This window comes from Budorcas taxicolor, chromosome 23 (assembly GCF_023091745.1).
Source record: "Budorcas taxicolor isolate Tak-1 chromosome 23, Takin1.1, whole genome shotgun sequence".
Classification (NCBI taxonomy): domain Eukaryota; kingdom Metazoa; phylum Chordata; class Mammalia; order Artiodactyla; family Bovidae; genus Budorcas; species Budorcas taxicolor.
This window is the reverse complement of record NC_068932.1, coordinates 35,842,825-35,868,425: the sequence shown is the minus strand read 5'-3', so window position 1 is coordinate 35,868,425 and position 25,601 is coordinate 35,842,825. Positions and strand designations below refer to the sequence as shown.

General features: G+C 47.3%; 1 protein-coding gene across 1 annotated transcript in view; it reads left to right on the top strand.

Moving 5' to 3' along the window:
* GFRA1 (GDNF family receptor alpha 1) overlaps positions 1-25,601 on the top strand; it is a 226,991-nt gene that overhangs the window by 161,288 nt on the left and 40,102 nt on the right. The window lies entirely within an intron of this gene.

Here is a 25,601-nt window from a genome sequence, read left to right as displayed (position 1 = left end):
TGTTGTTGAAAACAGGCACTTATTTTCCTTTTTGGCCATGTATTAATTTATTTTAATGTTTCAGGGACTCCATGAATATATTCTATGTATATATACTTTTTTCAGAGCAAAAAAGCTGTAGAGAATTAAGTAGAAAGAAAGGAAACGTGTCTTTTCTTTCTGTTCTCACTTGCTCCCAGCCGTCACTGTCGACAGTTTGATGTGTGTCCTTCCAGAACTTCGGGTTGAATTCATTGCTGATGGAAGCCAGTAGATTTTGATTAGCAGAGACTCGAGTCTTCGCAGCCTGAGGCAATGCTGGTGCTGCATTCAGAGCACAGGGTGGATGTCAGGTTAGAGATGCAGACGGGGGCATCGTCGGACAGCACCTGTACTCTGCCCTCGGGACAGAGTCAGGAGTCTTCAAATACAGTCGCTGACAAAATCCCACGCACTTAATAAATTTCACGGCGGACAAGTAGGTGAAGGTGTGACTATATGCTTGTTTTCTTCTAAGCTTCCCCTTTCTTAGGAGCAGAAGGCAGAGAAGAATCTGTCTGACAGTTGGGAGGATTCTGGTGAGCAAAAGTTCTGGTCAGTTTAAGTTTTCTTCTGATAGACCGGAGTCCCATTCTTTCCTTAGACTAGCTCTGCTGCTGAGTCGCTTCAGTCGTGTCCGACTCTGTGCAACCCAGAGATGGCAGCCCACCAGGCTCCCCCATCCCTGGGATTCTCCAGGCAAGAACACTGGAGTGGGTTGCCATTTCCTTAGTGACCAAAGGAAAATAAAAGTGCTCGTTAACCGGAGAACCCCCCTCATGCGGAAGACTTTCTGGAAGTAATGTCTCCATTTTTTTCCCAAGATGGAAGCTACGTGAGGAAGAACTCAAATGACTGAGCTTGTGGGAGAAGTCAGGTGTTCAGGCAGTGTGACTCTTCCTCACCTGTCACCCCTGTTTCATTGAGACCCTCCTAGCTGAGCACTGTGATCGGGGATGGCTGTGCTCCAGGGGTCCTGAGGAAGAGGCAGGGCCTCCTTGCAGCCATAACCTGGGGAAACCAATCATCCAGGGACTCTGAGAACTCTCTAGTGCTCTCACTTCAGTCGTGTCTGACTCTTTGTGACCCCCACGGACTGTAGCCCGCCAGGCCCCTCTGTCCATGGGATTCTCCAGGCAAGAATACTGGAGTGGGTTGCCAGGCCCTCCATCAGGACATCTTCCCCACCCAGGGATTGAACCCGTGTCTTTTATGTCCCCTGCATTGGCAGGCAAGTTCTTTACCACGGAGTGCGATGAGGGGCCAGACCAAGGGAGAAACTGCGGGAGCTTCACCTGGGATTAGAATGCCAGGGAGCTGAAAATCTAAAGATTATCACCTGAAGACCCTGCACCCGAATCCCATGTTCCTGGGCCCCTTCAGTCTTTGAGCAGGAGTCCTTCTGCTAAGAGCAGGTCTTTCCAGGGTTTTCCTTGGCTGGAAGCCAGCTACAGCCATCCCTGTCTCTGCAGGAGACGTCACCTTTGCACTGATGGTTCAAGCCAGGAGGCCTGGAGACGGGAGGCTGCTATAAGCGGGGGGAACGGAGCAGTGAGCCAGCCCTCCGTCCACCAGGCCACGGCTGGGAGGAGGGAGAGAGCATGGTGATGGAGCCTTCCCTCCTCTTCTAGCGAGGTGTGTCTTGCACGAGACGTCCAGAGAGGCTTCCTGATACCCGCTCTGCAGCCTGAAAGCCTATTCTGAGGGTTCGTTTGCATCAGTTGGCCTGCCCTATAAAAAGAGAAACTCTTAGGAGGGTTGAGGAGAACTAGTCAAATCGGATTGCTTCCCTGCTAAGCTGCGGTGAGAAACAGCAAGAAGTTTGGGAACTTGGGAGTGTTCCGAGGAGGCGGCAGGAAGAATCTATAGGGAAGGGGATGGTTTGGGTGCTGTTGAGGGACCAGGTTGGCTCCAGGGACCATGTGCATTGCGGCAGCCCCGGTAGCATGGAGTGACTTCAGCTGATGGAGCGACAAGGAACAGGGGACAGCTGGACAGCCCTCACCTAAGGACTGACTGTGCCTGGTCACTCCCAAGGTTGGGCTGCGGTGACAGCAGCCACCACTGGACTGGAAGTGACAACCAGAAGCCGCTTTTGTGTGTCTGCCGTGTTTCTGGCTCTGGGCTGTTTGGGAATCTAGATCCTAGACTGTTGGGGGCCTGACCAGGGGAAATTGGCCTCAGTGTGATTGATGGGTTTTATACCCCGTCTTGAGTCCTCTCTAGGAAGGTGAATCAGTGACTTCCCCTGGTGTTACCTGTCGTTATTTAGACTGGAATTTCTTTCCCGAGCTGAGCCTGGACTTATCACTCATGATTACCCCCTCCCTGTCGCATGTGGTAAATGTAATTTAAGCTGCTAGGTAGGCTGGCAGTGTTTTCTTTCATCAGGTTTTATTAATCTTGTCTTTAATTTTATGCCTTTTATTGCATCCCTTCTCGATCCATCTCAGTGAAGCCCTTGTAGTTACTACTACCCACAGCAGCAGCTGGAGCTTTGGCGGAGGGGGATTCATGTTAAAGTAGCTCTGACCTAGATCCATCAGAGGAAGGGAGGTGCCCCCAGTGGGATGGCGAAAGGCCCAATGTGAGGATCCCCAAAGGGAAGGGATGACAAGAGGGGAAATCGCTTCCTAAAAAGCATATTCTTTGAAAGCTCGCCTTTCAAATGTTCCATTGCCATCTCAACATCAGCCATTATCAAAGAGCTGCTGAAGCTCATTAAAACTTCCCTGCACTTAATGTTTTCCAACTCCAAGCACACAGGTTTCCTTCCCCAGGGACCAGCGGTGCCTCTGCACAAAACCTGTTTCTCCGGCCTTATGCCTTCAAACAGAGGAGACGCAACTTCAGCGTTGCCTTTTGACTTTATTTGCCTTTTCTGCCTTCCCCTTTTAGAGAAGCCAACAGGTTCTTTCCTCTCGGGGTGGTAAGGGAGAGGCGAGAGCTTGACTGTTTGGTCCTCCTAAGCTTGTCTGCAGAAAAGCAAACTCGGAGGTAGTAGAGGAAGGGGGTGATGAAATGTAACAGCCTCCAGGTCTTACCCTGAAGCACAGTGTCTCCCTTGCCAGTTTGCTCTGGTTGGTTTGATCCTAAAGGGAACCAATTCCTTTATCCTTGATGCACCTGGTTATATGTACAAAATTTAAACTTGAGACTCTCTCCTCCTTCTGCCCAAACTCTGACATACTAAGTAAGCTCAGCACTTGGACCCTGGCTCAGTTCAGTTCAGTTACTCAGTCATGTCTAACTCTTTGCGACCCCATGGACTGCAGCACACCAGGCCTTCCTGTCCATCACTAACTCCCGGAATTTACTCAAATTCATGTCCATTGAGTCGGTGATGCTATCCAACCATCTCATCCTCTGTTGTCCCCTTCTCCTCATGCCTTCAGTCTTTCCCAGCATCAGGGTCTTTTCAAATGAGTCAGTCCTTCACATCAGGTGGCCAAAGTATGGGAGCTTCAGCTTCAGCATCAGTCCTTCCAGTGAATATTCAGGATTGATTTCCTTTAGGATGGGCTGGTTGAATCTCCTTGGAGTCCAAGGGTCTCTCAAGAGTCTTCTCCAACACCATAGTTCAAAAGCACCTATTCTTTGGCACTCAGCTTTGTTTATAGTCCAACTCTCACATCCATACATGACTACTGGAAAAACCATAGCTTTGACTAGATGGACCTTTGTTAATAAAGTAATGTCTCTGCTTTTTAATATGCTGTCTAGGTTGGTCATAACTTTTATTCCAAGGAGTAAGCATCTTTTAATTTCATGGCTGCAATCACCATCTGCAGTGATTTGAGAGCCCCCCAAAATAAAGTCTGTCACTGTTTCCAGTGTTTCCCCATCTATTTGCCATGAAGTGATGGGACCAGATGCCATGATCTTAGTTTTCTGAATGTTGAGTTTTAAGCCATCTTTTCCACTCTTCTCTTTCACTTTCATCAAGAGGCTCTTTAGTTCTTCTTCACTTTCTGCCATAAGGATGGTGTCATCTGCATATCTGAGGTTATTGGGTGCTACAAACAAATATGTTCATAGCTCTTTAATTTTTCTAATTAATCACTCAGGCACCTTCGCTGTTCTTCATTACCAAAAGAACTAGCATCTTCCTCTTGAGCAAGCCCCCTCCTGTTTTCATCTACGAATTATAGATTTATGTGCCAGAACTTGTTCTGCTTCCAACACCAGGCAAAGAGGGAGCCAGAGGCTACTGGCCAGCGCTCCTGACTTGTGACTGTCACGGCCGCCACATGGTGTCGCTGTTGCGAACAGCCTGGAGTATGCTTGGTGGTTTGGTGGCCGTGCCCTTCGGGGTCATTCTGCACCTGCAGCTCAGGTCCCACAGCCTTGGGTGCAGAGTAACAACTCTTAGTTCCTACTTAGTCTGCAGCCACTATTTCCCAAAACGTGACGTTTTGCCCTGGGGGCTGGGTCCTAGGGGATTCCCATTAGATCCGGGCCTGCAGCTTGAGCACACAGCATCTCAGGCTCTCCCTCGACTGGCAGTGCATTCTAGGTGGGATTGAGTGTTACAGTTAACACTTTCCTTCTTTTCTTGAAGTTTTATTGTGTTAAGTTCAGTTCAGTCGCTCAGTCGTGTCCGACTCTTTGCAACCCCATAAACTGCAGCACGCCAGGCCTCCCTGTCCATCACCAACTCCCGGAGTCCACCCAAACCCATGTCCATTGAGTCGGTGATGCCATCCAACCATCTCATCCTCTGTCATCCCCTTCTCCTCCTGCCCTCAATCTTTCCCAGCATCAGGGTCTTTTCAAATGAGTCAACTCTCTGCATCAGGTGGCCAAAGTACTGGAGTTTCAGCTTCAGCATCAGTCCTTCCAGTGAACACCCAGGACTAATCTCCTTTAGGATGGACTGGTTGGATCTCCTTGCAGAGTCAAGGGACTCTCAAGAGTCTTCTCCAACACCACAGTTCAAAAGCATCAATTCTTTGGCACTCGGCTTTGTTTATAGTCCAACTCTCACATCCATACATGACCACTGGAAAAACTATAGCCTTGACTAGACGGACCTTGGTCGCCAAAGTAATGTCTCTGCTTTTTAATATGCTGTCTAGGTTGGTCATAACTTTCCTTCCAAGGAGTAAGAGTCTTTTAATTTCATGGCTGCAATCACCATCTGCAGTGATTTTGGAGTCCCCAAAAATAAAGTCAGCCACTGTTTCTACTGTTTCCCCATCTATTTGCCATGAAGTGATGGGACCAGATGCCATGATCTTAGTTTTCTGAATGTTGAGCTTTAAGCCAACTTTTTTACTCTCCTCTTTTACTTTCATCAAGAGGCTCTTTAGTTCTTCTTCACTTTCTGCCATAAGAACACTTAATATGAAATCTACTCTCTTAACAGGTTGTTAAGTGTGCAATATGGAATTGTCTACAGGCAAAATACTGTACAGTAGAACTCTAGAAGTTACTCATCTTGCATAATTGAACTTTTGTTCCCACTGATCAGAAACTATCTGCTTCTGCTCCCCCTAGTTCCTGGCAGCAGACAGTTCTGTTCTTTGCGTCTGTGAGTTTGATGATTTTAGATACCTCATGCAAAGTGGAATGATGCAGTATTTGTCCTTCTGTGACTGTTTTATTTCACTTAACATAATGTCCTTCAGGTTCATCCATATTGTTCCATATTGCTTTTTTAAGGCTTAAACAGTGCTTGGTCAAGGGTATCGCATACCTTTTTAGCAGATTCTGATAATATTGAATTTTGAAAGGAAAGGGATCAGGGCCCTCTGTCTCCAAGGCTTTCTTGTCCACACCTACTCCAAGACTGACTTGCTTCTCTGCCAATGCAGGGGCTCTCTAGGTGGCGCTAGTGGTAAAGAAAGTGTCGGCCAATGCAGGAGACATAAAAGACGCAGGTTCGATGCCTACGTTGGGAAGGTCCCCAGGACGAGGGCACGGCAATCCACTCCAGTATTCTTGCCTGGAGAGTCCCATGGACAGAGGAGCCTGGTGGGGTCACAAAGAGTCATAGGGTCACAAACAGTTGGACATGACTGAAGCGACTTAACATATACACCCACTGCCAGTGCAGGAGACTGGTTTTCAGTCCCTGGGTTGGAAAGATCTAGAGAAGAAAATGGCAACCCACTCCAGTATTCTTGCCTAGGAAATCCCACGGACAGAGGAGCCTGTCAGGCTATTGTCCATGGAGTAGCCAAAGTGTCAGGCACAACCTAGCAACTAAACAAAACCGCCTTGGTACCCAGGCTCTGCCTCCCCATAGTTGCTAAGAGTGGTAGTTTTGACCAAGTGACCGAGTATATATGGATTTAGCTTTCCCTGGGAACTAAGGATCCTATAATTGTATCCTGGGGGCCTGGTTGTGTTTTGTTTTGTTTTGTTTTGCTTTTTTAGCAGAACCATGAAGGTCTCCTTTGGTACAGCTCCAGAGGAACAGCATATGTAACTTTCAAAATTCTGCCCTAGCCAACACCACATTTTCCACGCTGACGCTGACCCTGTTATACTTAGAGGAAATATATTGTTGTTAATGTGTTAACTGGGACAACTGGGGAAACATGTCACAAAACCATGCAGCAAATTTCTTCTCCAGTGACTTCCTTGGCCTGACAGTACTAATATATCTTTAAAAGGGGAGAATGTATTTCCTTTGCTTGGAATCAAAGCTGTTTTGCATAGTAAACTGTGACTTTTAAAGAGCAAGGACATCCTCCGCTCTTTGGGCTACCTTCCTGAGTTGAAAACTAGATTCGACATCACGTGATCTCCTGGCTTGTCTTGACATGTGGCAAGTGCACAAGAAAATGGCTCAGAGGATAATTAATGCCTAAAACTAAAAGGGGAGATTAATTTGTCACTTAATTTTATTTTACGCTGATTCATTCACAAATGGAAATCAGCAATTAGACAATGCAAACTTTTGAACCATGGAAAGAAAGGTTCAGGAATATGAGAAAACACAAGTAAAACATTTTCCAGTTCATTTGAGCAGTTTTCATTTCAAATGATTACATGGGTGTCTTTAGCGGTGCAGGGTGGGATAGCTCATTTTTTAAGGTGCCCCACCTGCATGAACTGCCTGCCACTGAGTCTCCAGGCTGGAGCCCCCCAGGACTCCCACAGGGTTGGGGAAAGCTCCTATATGTGTACAGATTCATCAAGCAGAGAGCAAGGATGTCTCCCCCCAGCATCTGCTGAATGGTGGGGAGGAGCGCACTTCCTGGTGGATCTCCCAGATCTTCACCCCCGAGCCTGCACATCCACTTGGCACCAGCTAAGCAGGGTCTGAGCCTGCCATGTCCCTGTCTCACAGGGGTAACCTGAGCTGTGAATCAAGCGGAAACCCACTACAACTTTCTCCATCTTGTCGCCTCCTATCTCTCTCCTTATCTTTCCTTTGGCAGAGGCGAGTGTGAAGCCATTTGTCTGTTCCTGCTGGAGCCTGTTGCTGAAAAATGCCTGTCCAGATATACTCAGCTTTCTGGCTTTCTCTAGCCAGGCCCTCCCTGCGCCTGCCCAGCTCAGGGGCTCTGCTTCCTTCCCCCCACCCAAGATAAGAGGTGCTTATCTTATCACCTCACCATCAGAGAGTGGGCTTCCCCCTCTGAAACCTGTTGGAAAAATCCCAGCCACAGACTTTAGCCTTGTTTGGCTCATGTACCCATCCTTGGACCAGCCAGAGGGCCTATGTCCTCTGGCCCAGTGGAAGCCACCGTAGGCAGTGTCTACAGCAAGAGGGAGGGGAAAGTACCAGGCTCAGGGAAATGAAATGGGGTCCACAGTGCACACTTCCATCCACATGGAAGTGCCCATACAGCCAGGCACTCAGAGATGAAGACGCAGGCCTTCTAATGATCTCACAGTCCAACATGAACTGTCCCCTTGCCCTTACCTGTCTGGCCTCTTCTCTGGCTCCCCTGTCTCTCCTTCGTCTGTTTCAGACACTCTGGGCCCTTTGCTGGTCCTCGAATGCACTAGGCGTGTCCACCTCTAGCCTTTGCTCCAGCTGTTGTCTCTGCTGGCCCACTCTTTCCCCAGATGCTCCCAGACAAACTCCATCACCTCCACGTCTCCTTAAATCTCATTTTAACGTGTTCACACTGGTCACCTTATTTAACATGTAAGTCCTTGCCCACCCCCCTTATCCTGTTCTCCTTTTTTTCACACATTTATCAGCTTCTAACATACTATATAATTTATTTATTTGTTTTGATTATTGTTTGCCTCTTTTGTCCACTATAATGTAACTTCCCCAGTTAGGGTTCTCGAACTGTGATATATCCCAAGTGCCTAAAACTGTGCTTGAACAGTATTCTAGACTTAATATTTGCTGAATGAATAAATGAGTGAATCAATGTAAAACTTGAAGGAAGGTCAGAGAAGGGGGTTGAATATAGGGATAGATTTGAGGATCATTAACATAGAAGTCATTGAGAGTGTAAATATGATGGAATTTATTTCCCAGAGAAAGTGGGTGAGAAGAGAAATAGGCCAAAGACTGAACCTGTGGAACACCAGGTTTATGGTAAAAAGTGTCTGTAAAGGCCTTACAGAGGCAGGAAGTTGGAGCGTTGGAGAATCAACAAAAGACCTCAGCAGAGCTGAGGGAGATCAGATTCTTAGGAATAAAAGTGGGATGAGCCTTGTTGTGTCATTCAAAGGTAAGAGGGTGGAAGAGGAAATTCAGAATGGACTTAGCATATAGGAAATCTACCTGTCCATCTATCCATCCATACATATATCTCTCCCTTCTTCCAGTTACCTATCCATCCATCCCTTGTCTGTCCTCCATCCTCTTATCCATCTGTCTGTCCATCCGTCCATCCATCCAGCTGGTCTGCAGTTACTGTGCCAGTAGTAAAGACATGGTTTCTCACCAGCCATACAAAAAAGAAGACAGGTGCAAATACAGTTATTTCAGCCTGGTGTGGGAGTCTGTGGTCAGGAAGACGCAAAGTGCTATGGAAGGGCAGAGATAAGAGTAGCCAACTGGGCCTTGGCCTGGGTGGGTCAGCAAAACTTCCTGGAGAAGCTGCCCTCCGAATAGGGCCGAAAGGATGAGCGACATGGAAGAGACCAGCGGTGGTAGAAATGGGATAGAGGCCCAGGGCTGTGGATTTGAGGAAGACGTGGGAGCAAAAACCCATTTGCTGGGTTTTAATGATGAGAGGCACTGGTCTCTGTGATCCCAGCCCACGTGGAGGAGCTGGTCTCGCTCACTCCGAAACTTGTTTTCTGTCATTCTTTCCAAACGATTGTCTTTTACGACAAGAATGCAATGTTCTTACATCGTTCAGCCTTACTACCTTTCGTTCCAGACAGGCAGAATGATCATCCCGGCCAGCCTCTGGATCTCGACGCTCTTTATGGCTCAGTAACTAAGACAGCATCAGTTTTAAAGACAGTTTTCACAGAGCTTAGGACATAATGTTCATCACAGCCTCTTAGCATCATTCGAAACATTAAAAAAAATAAAAAGTGCTCCTCAGGTAATACATGCTCATTAAGTTCTTACTTTATCTAATTTCCTTTTGAGCACTCATTGCTTATTATAGAGTGGTTTCTCTGTGACAGCTTACTGATGGCAAGAGATGTTTCTACAAATAGGAAAAAATCTTTCCAGACCACAGTGATTTTCTTAGTATTAACTCAAGTGCTTACTCGGGCACATTCACTGAGCACAGTCTGTCTGACCTGAGGGTCCCAGGTGTGTGTCACGTGACTGTTACCCAGGAGTTCCCACTCACCTGGTTGCTTGGGCTCCCTCCATAACTCCTTGCTGAACTGTCGCTGGAGTTTAGAGTCCTTGACCGTCACCTTCCCCCGGGCAGCAGATATCAGGGACTTGGCTGTGTATCTCAGGGGAGATGAACTCTCTGCTGTCACAGAGTGACAGCAGGCTCTAAACAATCCATGGTTTTGTCCCCAACTTGGGGTCATCCAGGTGCTGGTCTTCCTACGTATGTTCTCCTTGCCCTCTGGCCAGTTCATGAATCATAGGAAAACCTCCATGCTGTGGCTTGCATCTTGAATGCAGTGCTGATAAAACATGTGGTGGGTGAGAAGTGATGAAATGGGGATGGGTGTGGGACTTGCAGGGAGCTCTGGGACCCAGGATTTCAGACCATTTTGTCAAAGATCCCATTTGGTCCCCTCTGCTGCTTTGTGCAGATTGTTGCTCTTCCAAGGGGAACTCTTCTGCTCTGCCCAGTGACCTTTTCAGGTACTAGGGCCCATGAAGTTCCCAGACAGGGTCACCTAGCTCCCCCGTTAAGTCTAGACCTAAATCCAACATACAGATTTTGGAGTCTCTCTCTCTCTCTCTCTCGTTTTTTTCCTGTTCTTTCAGAAGGGGATGCTTTCATTTCATACCCTTCTTTTTTTCACATGCGTTTTATCCACGGAGCAAACAGTTGGGGGGAAGAGAGGTCCTAGTATTCCCAGATGGCTTCCCCCTTATCCAGACCAACAGCCTTTGGGGTCCATGGGTACCCATTCTGGCTGGCATACTGGGCCCTTAAGCTGAGGCTGTTCCCTCCCATCCCAGCCTCCAGAGGACACACGACTTCTTTTGGTCATGTGCAGTTCGTTGCTGACAGTGGTTCCCTTAGCCTGTTACCCAGAGCCATCTCATTTTGTGCAGGAAAGTCTGCCCCGCCACCCTGCCCCACACCAGGTGGCTGTCACGTTTGACTAGTGCCCTGCTCTCACACCCAGACTTGGAGTCCCACTCTACCCAAGGACACCCCAGATGCCCACTCAGGCACTACCCCAACTTAGACATCCTTCAGTCACGTTGGCATTTGCATTTCTACGAGGCATTTCTGGCTCAGTGAATGGGAAATTGCTCTGTGATTTCCGAAAGCAATTAATTATGCAGAAAATGTTGCATCAAAAAAAAAAAACCAAAAACAAAAACACAAGCATTTAAAACAACCATCAATGTGAAAAGTGTCACCAAGCTGGAGTTGGGCCTTTTATTCCCCCTTCAGTAAGCTGTCAGTGTATTTGTGAGTGGGGCAGCCCTGGGCTCTCATCTGGGTTCTGCTGGTTCAAGGACATGAACAGCTCATGGCCTCAGTTTTGCATCTATAAATGATTTCCATCTTCACAGGGCAGCCATAAGGGTTAAATGCAATATCTAGGCAAAGATGTTAGCACAGAGCCTGCCACCTAACAGAGCAAACATTCAATAAATCTTTTTTCCTTTCTCCCTACCTCAAACTTTCCACACATTTTGATCATAGAGGACAAAGGAAGTATAAGATTCCAAATGCAACATTTCCCACCCCATCCCTGCTCCATCAGCAGACGGAGACCTTTAAAGTAGGATTTGTGGGTGGAAAGGGTAGGTTTTTACTGCTTTACACTTTTATGCACCCACAGCATTAAGCAGCATGTGGAAATTCCAACACAGTTACATGAGGCTGTGCTGCTAAGCTTCATATTGATACATCACCATCTTTTCAGTTGGTACCATTAGGGAAAAGTGGGAGGCGGAGGTGGGGGTTGACAGAATCCAGAGGTGTTTGGAGCATGTGTCATCTCAAGAACGCTTCTGTCTAGAAGAGACAATTATCACCATACAAAGATACCCACTGAGATGCGGATGGAGCTGGCCACGAGTTTGTTGGGCCTGGAGTCCTAGATTCACTATTGTTTAAACTGAATGGGCAGTGGGGGTGCCCCTGGCAGCCTCTCTGGGCACGTGCTGCTTCAGTGACCCAGAGTAACCGTAAATAAAGTGTCCTTAGAGATGCTTGTGTCTGAGTCAGGGATGTGAGGCGTCGAGCAAAGGGCAGTCACTGACTCAGGGCCGCTGAATCCGACCCTTCCTCTCGTCTGCGTGGTTCTGTGCCATGATTCATCTGATCCTCCTGCCAGGCGCAGGATGGCTCGTGCAAGACTTAGGGGCTCAGAATCTGCAGAGCCAGGGACATTATTGCAGGAGCGTGTGGGTGACGGTGATGGTGATGAAGGTGATGACGAAGAAGGTGACATTTCTGTGGCATTTGCAGAACGCCAGGCACTGTGCTGGGCACTCCACCACCCTGGAAGTGGGGGCTGACGTCCTCCTCCCTGGTCCACAGAGGAGGGGGAGTGATCTTGAGCAGCTTCTGCAGTTTTCCAAGTGGTGTCACTGGAACCAGAGCCCAGAGGGGCCAAGGGGCTGCAGAGCCAGGGTTCTGTCCGCTGTCTGCCTATTTCTGGTGCGATGTATGTGTCTCCTGAAAACCACCCTCTCGGGGTGTGTGAAGTCGGATATTGCAGCTGATTTTGTTTCTAACTCTTTATTTATTCATTTTAAAGCAAACATTTTAAATAAGAGACCTTGCGCTCTTGATAAGGCATAAATGCCCCCTCATTAAACATATTGGGTTGGCCAAAATGTTCTTTCAGTTTTGCATACGATGTTACAGGGTGGGCGGCGAAGAATCCCTGAAAGAACTTTTTGGCCAAGCCAATGATTTGCTTCTCATTAGGACAGTGGTTTTCAAACTTTTGGTTTCAGAACTCCTTTATGTTCTTAAAATTACTGAGTTTTGTATATGTGGGCTAAATCTATCTATGCTTGCCATATTGGGAGTCAAAGCTGGAAAAGTGTTTATGTATTTATTACTTCATTTAAAAATAGCACCAAGATACTCATTACAGGTTACCATAAATAACAGAACATAGTTTTTTTTTTTTTAATTCTTACATTTTTCCAAAACAAAAATAAATTCAGGGAGAAGCGTGACATCGTTTTACACTTTCAGAAATCTAGTATCTGACCAGAGGACACCTGGATTCTAATATCTGCTACGGCATTCAGACGGTTTCAGTACCGCATGTTACCTCTGGCCTCTGGAAGAACTCCATGGTACTCTTGTGAGAACATGAGTATGAGAAGGATAAACCAAGACTTAGCGTGACTGGGAAAATAGTTTTGACTCAAGAACACCTAAAAGGCTCTCTGAGATTGCCAGGGTTCCTACACTTCACTTTGAGAACTGCTGCACTAAGATCAGAATCGTCTTGGGCTGGAAGACGTGTGCCCACAAGCGTCCATGTGGTCTCCTGGAACTGAGACAGTCTGAGTGTGTGTGTGTGGCCACCTCGTGTCCAGCCTGTTCACTCCAGCAGGTCAGGATGGTGAGGCTGGGGAAGGTGGCTGGGAGCCGGTGCCACAGCCCTTCCAGGTGGAAGTGGGTACCAGTAACCAGGAAGCTGCTGAACTTCCCCATCAGCTGCCACTCCGGGGCTGTGTGGCAGTGAGGGAGTCTGGCCCAGCTTGCTTTCCTGCCCTGAGAGATGCCTTCCCGACAGACAGCACCTCCCTTCTGGTTTCTAGTGCAATAATGCATTTTAGTGTTGTATTCAGCGCAGTCAGGCAGAACTCTGCACTGACGTATAAAAACACATTGTGTCCAAGACTCGGTGATGCTTTTTTCTCTGGGAGGGGCTTGGTCAGAGTGTGCCCGGTAACCTTCTGGTCCTTGCAATATGTGGAATGTGGACCATGTCAGAGGCAACCCTTCTCTGCTTTCCCCGCTCCATTATCATCTGCTGTGGGAGAAACTAAAGGATTGTAATGGACTCAGGCCTGAAATAACCCTTAAAATAAGAGATGCTGGGAAACTGGCAGTTTGAGAGTCCTGTGAGCACCTGGACATTGGAATTCCTATTGGATGGTTAGCTGGCTCCATATAACAGCTTTAAACTTCTTAGAATGAGGGTCTGGGGAGAGTATGTCATCTGTCTATATATGTTCACTCCAGCAAAGGATCCTGACATTGTCTTGTGGGAAAATCTTTCTGTGGAAATAGACCAAAGCAAATGGGAAATGCCTCTTCCATGTTCCAAGTTGAAAAATTCAAGTTGAAGCATTTTTAACTACAAAGATGGTTTGAGAAAGCTGACTTTCTGCTCAAACCTTCTAGCAGGTGGTTGATTCCTTCAGTGGCTTAGCAGAGCTGGTGTGCCCAGTGTTTTGTGGGGCCCAGAACATTCCCAGTGATGCTGATACTGATCTGGGGTCCACACTTGGAAAGACACTGTCTTAAGGAACGTTGCTACAGGAACCTGGTAGGCTACAGTCCATGGGATCATAGAGTCAGACATGACTTAACAACTGAACAAAAATAAGGAAGGTTGACCGGGTGATAGCTAAGGCTAATAGACCTCAGTCTGCTGTCAGGGTCTACAAGCTGAGGATGTGAAGGAGTGAGCAGCTAGACAGGCCCTGTGGGGCACTGAGAGTTAGCAGGGGCCCTAGAAGAGGCCAGCACACTGAGGCTGAAGTGTGGACTGTTAGCCCAGATTTCAGGGTGGTGCGTAGGAGGAAACAACAGCTGGGCAGTTTCTGTGCTGCCCTAAGTTGGGCTCTGTCTGGATGGCTGTGGGATCCACCGTGGAGGACTCTAAGGTCTTCCCAGGCCATAACTGAGCCATGGATGGTTCAGAGGATGCTGAGCCACGGCCAAGGTGAATCTATTTAGTCACCGCCTGAACTGGTCCTACAGCAAGGCAGAACCCTGCCTGCACTGATTGTGCAGAGGAAGCAGACAGTTTGGTCATCCATAGGCTGAGCTTGGCCTGAGACTCGAATTCATTTGGCTGAGTTATGCCAGAAAAAAGGAAAGCAAAGCTGAGCGTTTTAAGACAATTATCTGAATAGAAATCTTCCTCCTAAAATGCCCTTCGGAGCAATCTTCGGCTTGAATGATTCGCATGGGGAAAGCTGACATGCGCATTCTGCCCTTCTTGTTGCTTTTTCCAAGTGGAAGTGTCTTTGGTTGTCAGGAGGGAACTCGGGATGGGCTGTGCCTATGGAGGAGCTGTGACACAGGTTACTCAACCACACATGGATGTTCAAGATTAATAAGTGCTACGATTCCATGAGCAAGATCACTGTGAACCTTGATTTGTTCAAATAAATATGCAGGCTGTCTCCCTGCCGCTAGCTCATTGCTGGTCACAGGGCAGGTGCAGCTGGTGGGGGACCAGATGCAGTGTCCCAGCGGGGCTGTATCTCCGTCTTTGTCCCTGTCCCACCAGGGCCACCACGTCACACACAGCATCTTGCATTGTAGGTGCTTAGTCCTTGGAAAGTCCTTGTGGTCCTTGGAAAGTTGGTGTATTTATTGAACCCAGTGCAGCCTGTGCCAGCCACTGTGCCAGGTGCTAGGTGATCAGCACCCTTGGTCTTGGGCACCAAGATGCTGAGGTACCTTTGTTAGTCTGTTAGTCAGATGCTGGGGTTCTGTCTAGGCTGTTCCCCAGCATCCCTAGGCTCGGAGAAAGCAGGAAGGGCTGTTTTCTGGATTTATAAGAAGTGCCACTGAACACTGCCTGTCCGTGGGACTCTATCTCAAGCCCCTTGGGAGAGCATCCTCTTGAGGGAGCCAGGCTTCATGTCCTTGTCCACATGGGCGTGGAGAGTGCTGGCCTCAGGTGCCTCTGGAACCCAGCTGATGTTGTGACCCTCCTAGGCTGAGGGTCCTGGAGAACGCACTTGCTTCCTCTATACCTGTCCCTTCATGTGAAAGGACACTTAACTCACCTGGCCTGTTACCTGCCCCTCAGGATTGAGACTGGAGAGACAGAGCCCGCCTTGAAAGCCCCTTGATAGTAGTCACGGCTGCACTCATATCTGGTCCTTCGTGGAGTGCTGAACTCGGTGCCAGGCACTGGATTCTGGGCCTTAATCCTCCCACAGCCCTGCTGTCAGGCGCTTGTATTTCACACCCAGGGAACTGCAGAGACAAAACCCAGCAGGGGCTCTTGAGATTGGAACCATGGTCTGACCTCAGGGCTCATGCACACCCTTTTACACTATACCCAACACCCGCCAGTGCCAAGGAGGGCCCACATGTGTGTCTGCTCTGCTGGGCGAGGCACCCAAGGAGGTGGTCCCAGCCAGACCAGTCCCTGTCTCATGTCTCCAGACTCCGGAGTGGCCTCTGTAGCCAGGAAAGTGTGTTTAGGGAGCTGCTGTCTTCTCCCTATGGGTCTGGGGAGCCCCACGTATTGCACCCCTCCCTTGAAGAGGATGACTGTGTTCACAGCCTGGGGAGGTGAGATGCTCAGGGAGGGACCACCTGGGCCAGGATGACTTCTCCACACAGCCGTGTCCTCAGAATGCATTTGGACCTTACTGAGCAGTAACAACAGATATTATTTTTTATTTTATGTTTTTAAACTGCAAGCACTATTAAACCAAAAGAATGCCCACTAATTCTGTCATTACATTTTATTGGGCCTAGTAAAGATCACTTATATCCCTTTAAATCAGATTTCGGCTTCTTATGTGCGCAGTTCACAGCAAAATGGCGGCAAATGTCCAAGAGCTAGAATTAAAAGATGGAACATTAATTCTTCTTTCATTGCTACAGGAGTGAGTGTAAGGTGGAGGATCCCTGGTCCTCTTTGCAAAATCTGGCTCTAACTCTTACCAGTTGGATGTTGGCCTTTCTGGACCCCAGGGTCCTCGACTGTAAAATAAGACTAAGCTGGCTGGTCAGGTTATGGGGTGTTATGGGGCATGGTGACAGGCTGTGAATAAACCTAGCTGTTTGTGCAGCGCCTGGAGCAGTTGGACGTGGACTGCTGTATCCCCTCATCTGAACCCAACTCTTAACACCAAGATGTCCATGAAGAATATTGACCTGCAGGTGACTGGAGCTGTACGTAGTGTGTGGCACTTGGATTCATTTGTTCACTCACTCATTCAGTGAATGTTTTCTGAACATCTGCCTTGTTGCTGTTCAGTCGCTCAGTCCTGTCCGACTCTTTGCAATTCCATGGACTGCAGCACGCCAGGCCTCCCTGTCCTTCACTGTCTCCCAGAGTTTTCTCAAACTCATGTCCATTGAGTCAGTGATGCCATCCAACCATCTTATCCTCTGTCACCTCCTTCTCCTCCTACCCTCAATCTTTCCCAGCATCAGGGTCTTTTCCAATGAGTCAGCTCTTTACATCAGGTGGCCAAAGTATTGGAGCTTCAGCATCAGTCCTTCCAATGAATATTCGCAGTTGATTTCCTTTAGGATGGACTGGTTTGATCTCCTTGTTATCCAAGGGACTCTCAAGCATCTTCTCCAGCACCACAATTTGCAAGCATCAGTTCTTTGGTGCTCAGCCTTCTTTATTGTCCAACTCTCATATAAGTACATGAATACTGAAAAAAGCATAGCTTTGACTATACGGATCTTTGTCAGCAAAGCAATGTCTCTGCTTTTTAATACACTGTCTAGGTTTGTCATAGCTTTTCTTCCAAGGAGCAAGTGTCTTTTAACTTCATGACTGCAGTCACAGTCCGCTTGTGCCAGGCCTGATCCCAGTTGCTTGCCTTCTCATGGCGGAAGCAGTGTATCATCAAAGTGAAGAGGTGAAAAAGAAACTGACGGAAGGGAGATGTGGATGCAAAGGCCAAAGCCAGCATGCTCCGTGGGGCTCAGAGCGGGGAGGAGAGTTGGTGGGAGGGCTCAGAGGAGACCCCTGATGTCACTGTAAATGGGTCAAAATAACTCTTCAAGATCACCCGTTTGGGTGGAGCAGTTGAGGGAACAAATGGTTCATGAGAACCATGGAAATCAGCTGCTTTTGCTCTGCAGTGGGGAAAAAGGTGGAATATAGTTTTAAATTCAACTGAGAGCATTAGGTAACACGTAGAAACTGGGATTGGGAGTGTGGGTGCAGTGGGGTATGGAGTGAAGTGGAAGCGTGCTGTTGAAAGGAGGATGTTAAACATGAGAATAAACATGGTCCCTAAAAAGAGTATGTATTTTCTGAAATATGGGGGAAGTTATCATCTGATGGCAATGGAAGAAGTGATTTATTCTTTTGACGTGTAACACCACAATTCCATCTCCCGAACAGTGCCCCATCTAGGAAGGAAGATATTAGGGACTAGTTGTTTGCTGAGCTCAAAGTCTTTGTTGACCTTAAAACAACTTGCCTGGAAGAAAAATGACCTCGTGTGTATTTACTATTGAACATAATTTTCCTTAGGAAGTCTGCAACCCTATTAAAGATTAATAGGAGATCTTCTTTTCATATGTTTCTGCTTAAAGTCTGTTTGTGCAAGTACACGCTGTAACCATTCAGACATCCGTGCGCCTTTCCCCCTCCCCACCCCCTCGCAGGGCACAGCAGCTAGGCTCCTTTAATGTGTGGCAGATTAACATTCGACGGAGCAGAGCTTGCAGCTTGGGACTCGGGTCTCACAGGGCTGTCGTTTGGGGGTAGAGAGGGACAAAGGGGAAGCTTTGCAAATTGCTAAGTCGAGAGAGCCTGTGTAATTTTAATTTTTCATTTTTGGGGAACCCTGAAACAGCAAGGTTTGACTGAAGAAAGCTAGGCAGCATTTGGGAGAATTTCTAGAATTTACCTGTGTTTCATCAAAGAAGTATCCATAATTGTTGTTCAGTTTGTCTGGTCATAAACATTGTGGTGCAACATTATGTCCTTCTGGGGGTGCAGACAGCACTTCCTTAAATTTGCACTGGCTTGATGCCAGCCAGGCCAGTAGAGGATACCGTATTGGGATCATGGGTGGTGACCTGTAGAATTGCCTTGACCTGTTTCTGTGGGTGTGATTCCACTGCCCTATAAAACTCATTTTTCTGCTTGAAGATGTGGAGGCCTCACCAGAAAAATCTCTCTTTGGTCCTAATGGAAGGAAAAAGCCTGATGTTAATCGTGAGCTTATCGAGCACATACAGACCTTGAACAGGTGGATTAGTGACCTTAGGACAAAGCATTTCATCTGCCAACTTATTAGCAGATGGATTCTAAGGGAAGTATCTGTGTGGTCATCTCTACCCTCGGGCTTCACAGAGGTCTCAAGGTCAGAGCAGAACAGGAAACAGCAGCGCAGATGAGCGCTACCCTCATCTAGGAATCTGCTTCACTTGTAAACAGGTGATAGGTGCCAGGTACACATAATCCTTCAGGAACACTTGGAAGGACTTCCTGTCATTCAGCCAGAGTAAATTAAGCTTCAGGAAAGTTAAGGTACTTGCCCCAAATGTCATGGTTTAGTAAGCGATTGAATTGAAATTTAAGTCCTGGCCCATTTTCAAATTCTATATGCAAAGCCTTTACTGAGTCCTGCTTTTTCATAGTGTTTTCATTTTCTGTTGCTGCTGGAACAAATTACTATAAATGTGGTGGCTTTAAATAACACAGATGTATTCTCTTCCAGTTTCTGGAGGTCAGAAGCACTACCTGGATCCCACTGAGCTGAAATCAAGGCATCTGCAGGGCTGAGTTCCTGCTGGAATCTTGTCTCATTTCTTGACTCATGGCCCCTCCCTCCGTCTTCCAAATCAGCAGCCGCCAGTCCAGTCTTTCTCACATGGTATCACTCTGACCTCCTCTTCTGACTCCCTCTTCAACTTTTAAAGACCCTTGTGATGACATTGAGCCCATCTGGACAATCCAGATTCATCTCCCCACCTCACGGTCCACAACTGTAATCACATCTGCAAGGAGGCACTATTACCATGTCAGCTGACATAGTCTTAGGTCTCAGATTCCAGCGTCTAGAATGCGCAATCTTCATGGACCATTGTTCTGCCTCCCATAGTAGTTTCTCTCCGGAGCATCCATCTTGTTTTTCATTTTTGGACCATGGATTGGGGAACTAGATTCCCACCCCACCCCCCCTTCCCAGTGGTTTCTAGAAATCACAGAGCCAGGTACCAGCTTTCATCTAGCCAGGACAATGTGTGCATTTTGTGCTAACCACACCACTGCCTCTCCATTATCTTTCTTCGGCCCCAAATACCCACAGTAATTTTTGCAATTATTCTATTGCTTTAAAGCTACACCTGAATTCATCTTAAAATTCTTTCTGAAGCAAGAGTGGGCATAAATAAATGAAACCATGGTGGGTGACCTTTGCTGCCCTGGGTACCTAAGGCAGTTGACTAAGAGTTTCTTAGATTCCAGGATGAATGTCAGGCAACTTCCGTAATTCACTCCTGAAGACGGAGGTCCCTGCAGAATTCTTGTTGATTTTGTTTTTTAGTTTGCTACTTTGTGTCCTACTCTTTGTGACCCCACGGACTGTAGCCCACCAGGCTCCTCTGTCCATGGCATTTCCCAGGCAAGAATACTGGAGTGGTTGCCATTTCCGACTCCCAGGCATCTTCTCAACCCAGGGATCAAATGTTCATCTCCTGCATTAGCCAGCAGATTCTTTACCCCTGAGCCACCTGGGAAGCCCTACCTGCAGAATTCCATATGAAGTAAATTCACAGCTTGTTGGTTTGAAGTTTTTAATATGTGATTCTACTGGCGAAAGATTGGGTGAACATCTAGATTTCTATTCTCCTAGTGGCTAGAAGTCACAAAACTGATTAATGAAGTTTTCCTGCAGAAATATTAAAGAAAAAAAAGTATTGGATAAGATTCACTCAAGAGGCTTAGCATCTTTGTCACAGACAGCTGTTGGATACTTGAGAGCATAAATGATACTTTCATTATCCAGAAAAAAAACCTCCCAATTTCTTTTCTACCTCCATTTCTTCCTGTAAGATCAAGTACCACCAAAGGTAGGTTTTCTGCAATAATGGGCGTGCTATAGCATGAATAATACAAAACAGATCTATTTGATTTGACTATGCAGCATAGCGTTGTTTGTAATGTAGCTATACTCCTATCATGACTGAGAGTCTGCTTACCGCATGACTAGTGGTGTGTGTGTTGGAGAAGTTTGCTGAGGGAGCTGAAGGGAGGAGTCTCAGCTGAAGGACAGCTCTGGGGCATCGAGTCAGGGGCTGCAAGGAGCTTCTTCTGGGCTGGGATGGATCCCCGTACCAACCACCCTAGCTTGCTTTTCAGATTTGCCACGTAGAGATGAGCTGTCAAGCCCTGTCAGCCCTCTGCAGGTGTGGATGGACAGCTGTCACTGTTCATGCTGGGTGACTTGGTGAGAGGTGTGGAGACTGAGCTGATGCTGACCTGGACTTCCCTCTGGGGGCTGTTGCAGTTTGATGTGAACAGAAAGGCTGAGGAGGCATCGCATCTCTGCCCTGCAGCCTGCTTTTACCGAGCCCACCACCCAGAGATAGACCCCAAGCCAGACGCATGGACTAAAACGATGCGTGCCTCCACCTACATTTGCTCTTGTTGTGGGTCAGTCTGAGACCTAAGCCTCCTGGGACCCATGTGCTAGACTGGGAGCCGCCAAGGAGCCAGCGGAGCAGGGCCTCCCCAGGATGAGAGGCACAGGTTCAGGGCCTTGGGTCAAAGGGGCTGGAACCTCCCCAAGAATCTGGATGACCCTGAGCAGGGATTTGAGGGGGAACAGGCACTGACTTCTGCTTGTGTCCCAGGAAACACCAACATTAGGCAAGCCCTTAAGACTGCTGGGACCTCACACCTCCCTTTCCCAGTCACATGTGGCTGCGGTCTGGCCAAGTCACCAAGAAACACATCAGTTGGCTGAGGGTGGGAAGCTGCATCAAGGGGCCGAGGAGCACAGTGGGGCTTTGGCTTTTTGCGCCTGTGGCGTGTGAACCTGCCCCCGGGCCTTTGCTCCAGGGAGATCACATTTGCTGCAAGGGAGTGGGAGGACCCGGGCTTTCTGAAGGACAGCCCGAGCCCCACTTCCCAGCCCGACCCTGGCAAACACCGGGCCTCTGCTTCAGGAAGCCAGAATGTACGGTCCAAGGAAGGGACCAGCAAGTCAAGAACCACCACCACCCCTCACCCCCTGGCCGCAAAATCTGTTCAACATAGACTCTGATTGCTGAAGGATGCTTTCCAGATGTGTTCTCCAGTAGGCTGCTGGAGAAGGGCTAAGGTAATTTTCTAAAAACAGAAAGAGAAAAAAATCTGTTTTGTGTCACTGTTCCAGAAAATTACCATTCCCTTACTCTTGCTTTGTCATCCTAGGCAGTGTGTTTTTCTAATTGATTTTATTCTTCATAAGAAATCAGCAGTATTAACAAACTTATAATGTTTAGTCATTTTAAAAAATATATCTTTTCCCCCCTAAACTCCTGAGGGTGGAAAATAGCTTTTCTTAAAATGCTTTTGTTCTATGAGCTCATATGGCTGAGAGGCTTTTAAGTAACACCTCAGGATCCCTAGCTTCAGATTTGTTGAGTTTGTTTTGGTCAGACTTACTGCCCTCAGTGACATGGGTTAACCTGTTTTAGGCACAGATGTGTTAATACTTCATGTTATTGCACTTCGGAGAAGCTGTGTTTTATACAAATTGAAAGTTTGCAACAACCCTGCATTGAATGAGTCTATCTGCACCGTTTTCCCAATAGCATTTGGCCACTGTGTATCTCTATGTCACATTTTGATAATTCTTGTAATAGTTAATCCATAAGTGATTTGTTGTGGTGGTCTGTGATCAGTGACCTTCGATGCTATTACTGCATTTGTTTTGGTATTTTTAACAGCAGAGTATTTTTAACTAAGGTATGTACATTTTTTGGACCTAATGGTATCCCTCACTTAGTGAGAATGCTATATAGTAAAAGCAAAACTTTTACATCCATGGGAAAGCCAGATACTCGTGTGACTTGCCTTATTGCAGTATCCGCTTTACTGCAGTGGTCTGCAGCCAAACTTGCAACATCTCTGAGGTCTGCTCGTCTGTCATATAAAGACCAGGAGAAGATAGATTAAGATACATATTTCTCTGTGTTGAGCCTGCTATATGTTTTTGTGGCAAGTCCTTCACCTTAGAATGGACCAGAAATTGGGGAGAAAAGATGAAGGGATGGGAAATAAAAATGTGTTGCACAAAGTGTATTCTAGGTTCTGAGCAAGGTGCTTTATATAACTGTCAGTAAGGTATCACGGCCGCCGTTTGAGGCAACTCTAGTTCCATTACCCCATTTTCCTGGTGATGAAACAGGATTAGAGATGTCCAGTACGTAGCTAAGTTATTTAACCATGGCAGGTAGGACTGGGATTAGAAACAGGTGCATGCCACTCCCAGGACTGTCATTTTTTGGCTCCTCCAACTGACCCACTGAGAGAGCTTTTAGAAACTAAGTGGCTTGAGTTGAGATCCAAGACTTTAAAGCCCTAACACTCCTGTTGGATTCAGAGCAAAACACCAGTGATTTCTAACACAAGCAAATTAATGAATGGATTCTATTCCAAGCTTCTGAGTTGCTAGTGGGTCAGCACATCTTGCAGTCCTGTATGGGCAGTGGTGTTGCCCCAAAGACTCCTTAATAAAGGGTAGCCTCATCCATGGACAGACTCACCACCTTCTTGGGCAGAGTCTTGCACCCTCTCTGACCCGTCCTGAGCCCCAGTGTTGCCTGCAAAGTGCTCGCTGAGGCTAAGTCAGCAGAATCTTAGTAAGAGGACTGAAGAACACACTCGTCAGACAGTGGGAAGGACAGAGCAGTTATACACTGCTGCTGCTGCTGTTAAGTCGCTCCAGTCGTGCCCGACTCTGTGTGACCCCATACACAGCGGCCCACCAGGCTCCCCCGTCCCTGGGATTCTCCAGGCAAGAACACTGGAGTGGGTTGCCATTACATTAGATGACTTTAATTCAATCCCAGGGAAATTGAAAGTCCAGCACCCTCCTTACTTCTCCCTTCCTGGGCTGTTATAGACAGCTAGCAATTCCTCTTCCAGTGAAAGCCCTCTGCCACCACTCACCATGTGACCGTGAGGAGGACCTTAACCTCTTTGGCCCTCAGCTTTCTTGCATGTGAGATGTGGGGATCCTGTAGAAAGATCTGGTCTCTAGGGACTTCGCTGGTGGCCCAGTGGTTAAGCCTTCACCTGCCAGTACAGGAGGGTGCGAGTTCAATCCCTAGTTGGGGAGCTGAGATCCTGCATGCCTTGGGGCCAAAAATCAAAGCATAAAATGGAATCAGTATTGTAACAAATTCGATAAAAGACTTTAAAAAATAGTCCTCATCAAAAACATCTTAAAAAAAGTGATCTCTATACTCAAACCAAATGCCTTGACACTAAAATCGCATGTAATGGTGGAGTGGAATCATGGATGAAAATAATAATAACGCATGGAAAACAAGTGGGTTTCTTCTCCAAGTAGCTTCAAGTGTCCAACAGACTGTTCTGAAGTGGAAGGGAAATCCAAAGTCGTCAAGCATCATATGATGATGTTCAGGAACTCTGGTTAATTAATGTCAGAGCCTGGATCCCATTCAGGCTCTCACAGTTCTTCGCACAAGGCCCCATTCCATCAACCACACAGCTTGTGTCCAAGTATGGGATTTGCCCTGGGGAGAAAAAAAAAAAACAAAAACATTTACAGGATTAGAATAATCCAGGATGAGTGAAACTAGGCATTACTAGTATGTTCCCCATAACTCTATTTTCCTAAAAATGTTAGCAGAAAAAGTAGGTAAATGATTTTTTCTCCACTGTCAAAAGACCATCTGCTGTTTGAGAAGACTCTCCTAGATTTTATCATTGTAATCATTTTTCTATTTCCAGTTAGCAGCATGCTTCCTTTAATGCGATATTTTCTGCATAAACCATTGTTTTCTCTTCAGCAGATTTCCTAAGGCCAACTTGGCATTTGCCGGCATTTTTCTCCTCTTTAAGGGTGGGAAATTTCCCTTTTCAGAGGGAGATACATTTCTACATTAGTGCCTATTCATTTTCTTTTCATTTTCTCAGAGAAAAACAATCAGGTTCATCACTGCTGTTGTCATGGAGATTTCATATCTCCAGAAGACATGCACTTGTGGAATTTCTTTGTTAATCCCACCCTGGCCATGTAAGGTTTCTTGTTTGGATCACTGCAGCTCAGGCAGAGGAAGTCATTGAAAAAGGTTATAGTGTGGTTCTATCCCCAGGGTGGGCAGGAGGATGTGTGCGCCTGGCAGTCCTGGGATGTGGGGGCTGGTTGGCCACTGGACAGATGGAGGTCTGAGAATCGCGCAACCTGCTAGATGCCTGACTCCTGCGGTGCCATGATCTCAGCACAGTCATAAGCCACCTCTCTTATCTTCCTTGCAAACTGTCCTCTCCTGGGTCCCCCACTACACGCTGTGACGCCACAGTCTACTGAGCTGATTCTGCCCCCTTCTTTTTTGCAGTCTTGATTTTCTTTTTAAAACTATTTTTATTTATTTGGCTGTGTCGGGTCTTTGTTGTGGCACTGAGGATCTTCGATGCATCACTCGGGATCTTTGGTTGTGGCGCACAGCCTCTGGAGCACGAGGACTCAGTACTTGTAGCACTTGGGCTTAGTTGCTCCATAGCATGTGGGATCTTGGGGCTTTTCAGGTGGCGCTAGTGGTAGAGAACATGCCTGCCAATGCAGGAGACATAAGGGATGTGAGTTTGACCCCTCAGTCAGGAAGATCCCCTGGAGGGGGACATGGCAAATCACCTCAGTATTCTTGCCTGGAGACTCCCTTGAACAGATGAGTCTGGCGGGCTACAGTCCATAGGGTCACAAAGAGTCAGACACGACTGAAGCGACTTAGCACACACGCATGCGGGATCTTATTTCCCCAGTCAAGGATTGAACCCGAATTCCGTGCATTGCAAGTCAGATTCTTGGCCACTGGACTACCAGGGAAGTCCCCAGTCTTGACTTCCATTCCATCAACACCCACCATGAGTCCCTGGTGGATCAGCTG